Source organism: Phasianus colchicus, chromosome 6 (genome assembly GCF_987193195.1).
Source record: "Phasianus colchicus chromosome 6, bPhaCol1.hap1.1, whole genome shotgun sequence".
NCBI classification, from domain to species: domain Eukaryota; kingdom Metazoa; phylum Chordata; class Aves; order Galliformes; family Phasianidae; genus Phasianus; species Phasianus colchicus.
Window position 1 is genome coordinate 20,902,770 of NC_143441.1, and position 10,640 is coordinate 20,913,409.

Sequence of the window (10,640 nt, forward strand, 5' to 3'; positions counted from 1 at the left end):
TTGCACTGTACAATGGGCACAAGAAACCGCATGTCGGTAAATGACTGCATTTGAATTGCTGCTATTTCACTATTGGGTTACTGTATTGTTAAAGTGAAAAGGAATGTTTTTAATAAATGCAAATAACAAATTAAATGCTTGCACACACTGAGGCTTTACTCTCTGGTGTGTAATTACTATATGTGCACTGGAGACCCAGGTCTGGGGGAGTGTTTCATTTCTTATTTATGATGTTAGCAGGTTGGGTTTGGGTTTTGTTGGGTTTTGTTGGTGTTTTTTTTTTTTTGCCTTTAGCGTACCTCTTACGAGCACACACAGAGCTGCATGTACATGACCACTGAGTAGGTGTCACTTAAATCTTAACAGATATAAAACAGGTAAATACTTTTGCTTTGTGTGCTTTGGTAGATTTACTGTTTCTCCCAGCCTTTTATCTTTGCCATCTTAAAGTAATAGGAAGTTCCCAAATGACCAACATTTTGTTTTCAGGGCAGGAAAACTGCCTGTGGCAGGAAACAAACAAGCAAGGAGATTTCTGAGCTCTTATCCCTCAGGGCAAAGCTCTCAGCCTGAGGATGGAGAACAGAAAGACACTCCCCATAGCCACACAAGCATGCTGTTTGTATCCCTTTCCAGGTCTCCTCTCTGCTGACTGCCATCACTGACACCATGCAGGAGTGGCTGTACAGGCTATATCTGTAAGGAGCCTGACAGCTCTCCTGTTTTCTTTTAATAGTATATATTTTTCTCATAGGATATAAGGATATCTGAGTGATGCTGTGCCTGACTTGGGACTTGAGACAGCCAGCCCTGCTATTCTCTGTAGCACCACATTTGCTTTGGAGAATGGTCTAAACCTGTATTCGTATCCGTACAGAAAACATCCAACAGATCTGGAATCCTCCTCCTGCTGCAGTTCTTAATTCTGATGTAAGGAACTCTTACATTCTGTGCGAAAATATTAACTTTTAACATACATTTTGTGCAAATCAAATACTAGGAAATGCAGAACAGAAATTATAATTGGTGTTTAATTCATCCTCCTGACTATCCTTTTGCCTATTAACATTGTACAGATTAGAATATACTGGATTTTCTATGCAAATTTGTATACAGAAAGTAATTCAGTTTTTCTGATTTTATTTCATCAAGCACATTTTCACTTAGAAATGCAGACTATTTTACCATACACCATTTTTGAAAAATTTTCGTATCTTTTCTTATTTTGCAATGATCTTCCTTGTATAAGGACTATAAAAACAATGGTGCAGTGTTCATATTTCTGCAGTGTTTTACAAGAAGGCACGTATTTAGCAAATGACCTTCTTTTTCACTAATAAGTACTTTATATTGTAAGATAGCAATTTTTTAAGTTAGCAATTTTGTCCAGAGTGCAGTTGCTGCTTCTTGTGTTTTAGAACTGGCTATTTCAATCAAAATGTACCTTACATTATTAACATGGGTAACAACTATTTATCTTTTAAACATACACTAATGTCACAGCCATGACATATGGCTTTTGTTTATTGTATAGCAAGAATTTTCTGGGCCTAAATAGTGTTTTGTATACAAACACCATAGTTAGAATCTGTTTTTAAAATGTATTTCATACCGTCGCAGCATTCAGTCTGTATATCCACATGTCCTGAATATACAATGTTTGTGCTAATGGGGACTCTTTGAGGCTTTATTAAAGTGTCAGTTGAAATCTACCACTCGGCCCTGCCTGTGCTTGTCAGTAGCATCTGCTGATGGCACACGGCTTCTCAGAAGTACACTTCCTGAAGCAAGGCCATTGAGGTGTGCAAGTCCCTCCAAAAAGCACCAAGTGATCTTAAAAGTTTTTGGAAACTTTATCCATATTAAGCAGCACATTGGTATGTATTTATTTTAGGACTGTCAAAATCCAGGCATTTTTTTCTCTCAGAAGAAATGCCAAAAGCAAATTCAGTATGCAGTTCTCTCTCTCCTTCCCAGACCTTTGCTGACTTGCAGTCCCCACTCTGTGGTAATTAGTCAACTGCCATGAGAGAGTTCCTTGGCTGTATATTCTTCCTAATACTCTTCTGCATTCAAGTACAGTTAACCTTAGTTGGTGCTATGTTATTCACAGTCATGCAGAGCCAAATCCAGCTCATTTCGCAATGGGAATTTCCACAAGCTTTAGAGTGGGATTAGTTTTTTTCCCCACAGAAGAGGAGATCCCATGAATTGCACCCTCTGAATGTCTAACATCATACTGATTTGCCAATTACATATTGTTTCTTGATCATTTTACACTCAATATTTAACCAAGAAATCATTTCCAACTCAACAGTGCTTGGCCCTCTGTATTATTAGGTAGCATGAAATATACTCAGTGATGGTATGAAAGTTATTTCCAATAGGGCTTATGAAGTACAGCTGAGTGAGTATGACCTCCTGACCTCGAAGTGTTTGTTTACTGGGAACTGTATTCCAGTTCTCTAAATTTAATCTGTCTTGGACCAGGCTGACATTCCCTGGCTAGATTTATTATATCTCTGGAGGCTGTTACAAACACAACATTGTCACTGCTTATCAAGTAAAATGATAATAGGATTATATATCCTCTAGTGATAATGATACAACTATGTTCATTTTTAATAATAACAAACCACAATTTGATTTCATGTTCAGTGAAGATAATGGGGGGGGGGGGAGGGGGAACAGACCATTCAAAAAGTATTTTTCTTTCAAACAAATCCATTATGGAAAATATTTCTTTGTCCATCTTATTTTTCAATCAAAGCTTCAGTTTGTGTATATAAGCAGGCATACCATGTCTATTTTACAGAAGCACTAATACTGAGGAAAACTCAGAAAATTCCAGTTTTCCTAAATCAACAACTCTGGATTTTGGAAACTGGTCATAGTGGTTTTTCTTGTGCATCTTTTCCTATATTCAGCCAGATATCAAAAGGCAGGCACAGCAGACCAGATTTGCATTTCAGTTATATTTAGTTATACTCCACGAGCCCAGAGTAGATTCATTTGTAATCAGTGATATTAATTACTAATAGTATTATTAGTAGTACTGTTTGTTACTATTGGTATTAGGATTAATATCATAGCCAAGTTTTAGCTTAGTACTGTACATTTTAACAGAGAACTTGGAGGGGAGTGGTGGGTAGAGCACTGATACTGTAATTCTGACTTTTACATAATGTTCCTATTGTTTTGGTGACTGATACTCTTGTGATTCTGCTCTACTGGAATTCATATCACAGCCAACACAGATGAAGCATGCTGTGAGCCTTAAATAAATTGGCCAATAGCTCTTACATTAGCTGTACAACTTCTTTTCCTTTTTTTATGTAGTAACTATGTGCTAGTAACCAAGCAGTACCAACCAATCAAGCTTAGTGCTATGTGTAAATTATAAATCATAATTTGTGGCCTTTGATAGAATGGCAGTTCACTCTTGTGAGGAGTTGTCCAAATACCTAAAAATTTATAAAGGGGCTTCTTGGCTTTAACACATGCTGTGGGCAGAAATTCACACAGAAGAATGTGTGCTGGCTGCAAACATCTGCATACTGTTGCTATGTGAGAAAGCAGCTGATCAATATGAAGGGTTTCCCAAAAGTATGACCTTCTGATATATCAGTTAGCAGATATGTTGTAGATCACCTTTTTATTTTTTATTTTCTTCTCTTTAATGATATTCTCAAATTTTAAAAGTCTTGTTTTGGTTTTTTTCTGCTAACTGTACGTTATGTTCTGGAAGTATCATGCATCCAAATAAATGTAGATCCCAGGTTAAATGCAATCTAGAAAACTGAGCTCTTTTGAGGACTGAGGGCCAATTTAAATCAAAACTGCCCCTTGGTTTCTGATAGTCATTAAATTTTGTGTGAATCTTTTTGTTGCCTGCTTGACTTGTCTTCCACAATGGGGAACCAGAAGAGCCACCTCTTTAGGGGTGGGGGCAAGTCTTGGGGGCTGCTGCAGGCCTTCTGCTTCAGGGCCCACAGTGGCCTGTACCGACATAGGAAGCTTCACAGCGGTGCTCCATCTGCAAGCACCTCCCACCACTTGTCTCTGCAGATTCTCTCAGTGTCTTCCTGGAGCCACCGGAGCAAGGCTTCAAGGTCTCCTGGGCATTCTTGGAAAAAGACAGCCCAGACCTCAAGTGGGAAGTTGTGCTCAGGAGCCATAAGCACCAGCGCTGCAGGCCCCTGCACATCCTGCAAGCCGTCATTGGAGTGTGCTGTGGGCTGTGGGACATGGCATAATCATTGTCTGACCTCACCAAGTATCAGATGGTCTTTATTTTGTGTTCACATACAGCACAGTTCAGCTTCTTCTTTGCCCATCAGAGCTCACAGCCTTAGCAAAGCTGGTGAAGACTGGGGAGTCATGTAGGCAATATCATCCTGACTGTGCCTACAAACAGGACAGTCCAGTCTGATGGCACCATGGCCCCAGGCTGTGTGGTCAGCTGGGGAGAGCTGAGATCGGGAAGCTGCTCCCCTCATTAATGCTGCAGTAGGCAGAAGGTGTCACAAACTGCAAAAGAGAGAGGCCACAGTCATTCAGTGTCCCAGGGCAGGCAGGTCTCTCAGCAGAAAACCCTCCCAGTTCCTGCTCCCCCTAACACCTAATTTAAGTCTCCCCTCTTTTAGTTTAAAACCATTCCCCCTTGTCCTTGTCCATGACCCCATGGCCCCAAAGAGTCCTACCAGACCATATAAAAAGTGAGTTCTCCCTTCTGATTATAAGCTCCTTTTAAGTATTGGAAGACCACAATGAGGTGTCCCTGAAGCCTTCTCCAAGCTGAACAAGCCCAACTCCCTCAGCCTTTCTTTGTAGGAGAGGTGATCCGGCCCTCTGCTCACCTTTGCGGCCCTCCTTTGGATCTGCTCCAACAGCTCCACATCTTTCTTGTGCCAGAGATATAGTTGGCCTTCCAGGCTGCAAGCACACACTGCTGGCCCATGTCCAGCTTTTCATCCACCAGGATCCCCAAATCCTTCTCCACAGAGCTGTTCTCAATGAGTTCTTCTCCCAGTCTGTATACATATCTGGGATTACATTGATGGAACAGCAACACCTTGCACTTGGTCTTGTTGAACCTCATTAGGTACACGTGGTCCTGCTTTGTGGGAAGCTGGCCAGGGACCACTGGCTGCTTGAGGATTAGCTGGGTGTTAGTCAGCAGGTGGTGAGATGTTGTGCTGCTACTCGTACATCAGTCAGTGGGCAGTTGTGTTGTTAGCTGAGTAATTGCATTGCAGATATAAATTGCATTGTATATGGTTGTAATTGCTTTTTTTTGTTACCTTTTTCTCTTCTGTTCTTAGTAAATAGCTTATATCTCAATTCACGTGGTCTATTTTGCTTCCAGACCTCTCTCTCATCCCACTGGGCAGGGAGAGTGAGTGAACAGCTGCATGGTGCTGAGCTGCCTGCCAGGTTAAACCACAACACAAGGTTTTGCTCAGGAACATACCACACAGAGAAACTGTGCTCTGCACTTCTGTGTAGGAAGGAATAAGTAATTGCTAATATTCCTCTTTATTTTTATATCATGATGGGGTTAGTTCAGGATTTTATGAGAGTAATGCAAATCTGATGTTTAAATACTGGTATATATGTATGCTGGTTGGACAACATTTTTCTTTTTTTTTATTTTCTATGTTTTTCATACTTTTTCTATGTTTTTTTGATTGGGACACTTAAATTTGAGATCATCAGCACACCAACTGTGTTGCTTTTCCACATCACTTTTCCATGTTGCCCTAACATGTTCATTTTCTTTTCCAATGTCAATATCCCATAAATAACAGAAGGGCATTGACTGACAGTTGGAGGGCAACAAGCCAATGGGTACTGTATGTGATGCACTGCATGCAGTGGTCAAAATCAAGTAAGCATGATCAATACTAATCATTTATCACATGTAGCAATATTTATTTTGGAATTTTTTTCCTTAACTGTTCATCTAAATCTGAACCAAAGTCATCCTCTTCATTGCATTTCTTTGTCATGCAAAATAAGCATGTAAAAATAAGCTACAGTTAAAGCATAAAAATGAAAACAAATTGCCTATAGTGTTTAACTGACCTTGGTATTAAATAGTGCAAGTATGTATGCACTGGTATGTATGTGCTTATATAAACCTGTGCATTCTGCATTCAGCTGACATCCAAATGAGATGCAACTCAATTCCAGACAACAGGAGGAATGTTCCTGACAAAACAGACAAGAATTCTTCTTACAAAAAAAAGTGTCAGTGTTTCCCCAGGGCAATGTTTTACAGAAGTCTGGAATGTGCTTCCCTGTATGTATATATATGCAATATTCAGAATACTGCACGTATTCAGTTCATGGTTAATTACTGGATTACATACTGCTCCAAAATACATAACTTGCTAAATTAAGTAAACACAGTGCATAGTTACCAGTTTGGATAACTGGAAAAGTCAATGTCCTAAAAAAGGAAATCTCCCCAAAGTGATGGAAACATATATATTTGAGATTAACAGTAAATATCCCACATGAATGCAGTTATGTCAGGGGCAGGCTCTGAAAGCTGATCCAGAAACCTTTAGCATAATTTGACAATTCCCTTTGCCTTAAGGAGTTTCTCATTAAGGTGAAAACATCCTTAAATGCAAGAAAACATACATTACCAAAAATATACTATAAATGTCCTATTTTTTAAAATTCATTATGTGTATTTTGCCTTTTAATATTAGATCTATAAGCAAACTGAGATGGCCATATTTTCAACACAAAGAACATACAAAGTAGCCATCTTTACACTGGTTTCTTTTTATTGGTATTTCTTTACACATCACAGACCTTAGTGGGCATGATGTATCAACAGGTACACTATCAGGGTATAAATAGCATCTGCTTTCTATATTGTAAGTGCTCTGCCAGTTCTCATATTTTAACTTCCATGTTACAATGTCACAAATACCATGGAGCACACCTAAGGTCTACACACATTTCTTTCAGGGGAAGAAATACATGTCAGTCACTAAAACACAAAGGTCTTGATTTAGCATCCTTTGGGTGTGATGTGAATAAATACATAGATATTTTCGATGATCTAAGACACTGAGATGACAGCAGAGTACTGTACTGTGCAGTATCAAGGCACCATATCTCTTCCTCTGCATTTCTCAGGATTCTGCAGAAATGAGCCCATATCAGTCTACAAAGCAAGATGATAATGGCAACTATGCATTAATAATAGCAAGGTAATGTGGCTTAATGAACATGGAAATAATGGCAATTAGCATGGTATGATTATACGATAAGGACAATCAAGAAAGTTCTATTTACTTTCCCTTTGCTGTTACTGATGGATTGTGTAACACTGGGAGGTTCAATGATCTTGAGAGAGAGAGAGGAGCCTCTGGGATCCACCTAGGTTTGCAGAGCAAGGTTGACTTAGATTGACCTGGCAGCCAACAGATCAGTTTTTGTAATAGCATCCATACTCTTTTTGATAAAGCACTGCAAGATCGATCTACTGATGAAAACAGATACATACAGGTTATATATTTACTATTCATCATTCTCACATATGATTTATTTTTATGATACGCTTTTTGTTGTGTTAAAAAATGAACTGTTTTCTAATAGTAGAGTAACAAGGAGACTGGCTAGCTTGCCTTTAGAAAATAGTTCCCTCCTTCCATAGTCAGTCAGATATTTTGAGGTCCCATTTCATGCCTAAATCATAAGGTTGGTATTAATGCTTTTAAGATACAATACACCATTGATAGAACAAAACTTTAAAGCCAATTAAATGTTGGCAATCTTCCTACCACTGGCAAAGTAACACTTGTTAACAGTTCCCCTTTGTGGCATGTTTGGAGTGTAATCGCTGATTTCTGGAAAGCTTTTTTGGCACTTCAAGATATTTTGAAATATTTAATGAATTTATTTTTATAGGCAATTTTAGACTTTCCTCATATTAATTTAAAGCATTTTACTTTAAAAAGTAGGGCTTTTATGCTCTCAAATGAGGTACATATCCACATTTTAACACATGGGAAAGATATTCTTTAATTTGTAGAAACAAACTGTACAAACAATAATTTTTTTATCTGCATTTTAACTAGTTAACAGTTTAAGAAATCATCTCATACAAATCTTCATGAAATACTCTCTTAAGTAGGTGTGAGTAAGGAGATACTGCTGCTTTACAAAACAACAAAAAAAATCAGAATGTTTTTATCCTGTGTTTTATTGTAAGTAAAAGCTTTCATACCTATTTACTTAAAAATATTGCAATCTTAACTAAGTCTTTTTTCTTCATTTTGCATGGAAAGAATGTGATTAGGTTGGGAAAGAAATAAGAAACACAGAAAATAAAATTAACTAGCAAGGGTTAATTTATAATGAGATAAACTTTTATGAAAGACAAAATTATTTTTAACAAAATGAGCCAACTTTACTATACGCCTGCTAAAAGCTCAAACATCACTGGAGGGCATTTTGGAGGGGGAAAAAAGCAGCTAGATTTCATTTTAGTCTGTTTTCTTATAAGTGTTCTGCAATATTTAATCCATACCATCTAGTCCTACAAATGTTTTCTTCTCATAGTGTCCATCTTAGAAGTTCTAAAGTACTAGTATAAGTTGTATCACTGCTCAGTGTATGAGCAGAAATTAATCAAATTTCTTGTATTTTGTCATCTACAAAATCATGTTCTGTACAAAAGCAATGTAAAAAGCACAGTAAGATAAGAGCGAACATGTCAATAGACAATAGAGTTTATTCACAGGTGTGCTGGCAAAGCAATGTAAGCCTCAGTCTGCTATACTTTTAGCATCAGGACTTTCCTTTTTGCAGTTTCTCATGCTATGTTTGGAAATGATTGTGCTGTATTTATATTTTGCTAGTACGAATCTCATATACCTGTACAAATAAAACCCTCTTGGACATGATAAAGTTCTAGGAAAGGTGCAGCTGTTCAGGCAAAGCTGTGTCTTGTAATGAGAATTAAAATTCTGTGTGTGACTAGAACAGTGAGTGATATCAGTAGATACTGCTTGCTTGGTCCCCACCCCCCAGAACATCAAATCAATCATTTTCTAACTCAGTTCAGCTCTAGCAGGAGTCTGCAGCCAGCTGGAAAAAGATAAATGACTCTAAAATTGCAAGGCAGTGAAGGTAAAAACCACATTAACAAGCTGAGTAAAAGTTACACGTGATTGTGTGTAAAATTCAGGTTTTAATGACTTTCAAAGACCTTATTTGGACTAGTACAGATTTCTGCCAGCATAGCTATATTGATGGGGAATCACACCTCATCTCAACAGAATTTGTGCTAAGATGTTTGTTAGCCTCGTCACCACTGAGGAAATAAGTAAACACAGCTCAGTAGCTTCATTCACTTGGCACTTTTCAAATGGCACGCTGGAAGAAACAAGTGAGCTTATGAAAATACTGGCATATATGAGTCTCTGGAGCTTCAAATAATTTGCAAAGTGCTAGCAAGCTAAAGAGTTTCTGTTTTTCTGTCTCTTTCCCATGCCTTAGCTGTAGGAATCAAGAAGCAACTGAGTGAAGGCATGAGATCAGCCTGTGGAGTGGTGACACATGCCAGATTAAAGCAATTGTATAACCACAGCCTTGTTTCCTGCCCACAAGATGCCTTTATGTTGAGCTGCATTAATTTAACTGTGTATCATCCACTGTTTTATAGGGGCAAGTATACAAGTATACACTGTGATACTGACAGAAGAGCCAAGTGTGTATTTATGTAGGGAGAGAGAGCCTATTCTTTCTGTACTAACACATAACTGAGTGAATACCTGACTTTGTGAGGCCTGAGGTCTCCTGATAACTACATTCCTCAGGGAACAGCTACAAAGTAAAGAAAAACACACAACACCCTCTGACAAAGTACAAATACCTTAATGACTAAAGGAGTACCCAACGCTGCTCTACAGTGGCACCACAACAAACTAAGGCAAGTTTTGCCCTCAAGAAAAGACAGTAACTGTTCTGTTCATGAGACAGAGATATGTCAGTTGCGCAGCTCTATCCTGCTCACCCTTAGAGCCTTGCACCCAGTCTGGGGCTTTCCCCACACCGTCTGTAGGTCTCCAGGCCCCTTTGGATCCCACATTGCAGACACATAGCACAATTCTCACTAGTTGTTTGCTAACTGGTGGTGGTCAGACCTTCTGGAACTGCTCTTGGGATCATAACACAATGAAGCTGGTCATGAAGCTGAATGGAGGAGAAGGATCTGGGAGTGTTAGTTGACTGCCAGCTGAACACGAGCCAACTGTGTGCCCAGATGGCCAAGAAAGCCAATGGCATCCTGGCTTGTATGACAGTTAGTATAATCAGCAGGAGCAGGGACATGATCATCCCTCTGTATTCAGCACTGTTGAGGCCACACCTTGAGTATTGTATTCAGTTTGGGACTCACACTACAATGAAGACATTAAGGCCCTGGACAGTGTCCAGAGAAGGGGAACAAAGTTGTGAGGAGTCTAGAGCACAAGTTTTATGGGGAGCAGTTGAGGGAACTGGGGTTGTTTGTCTGAAGGGGGCTTAGGGGAGACCTTACCACCCTCTACAACTGCCTGAAAGTAGACTGTAGTGAGGTGGGGGTCAGCATCTTTTCCCAGGTTAACAGCAAC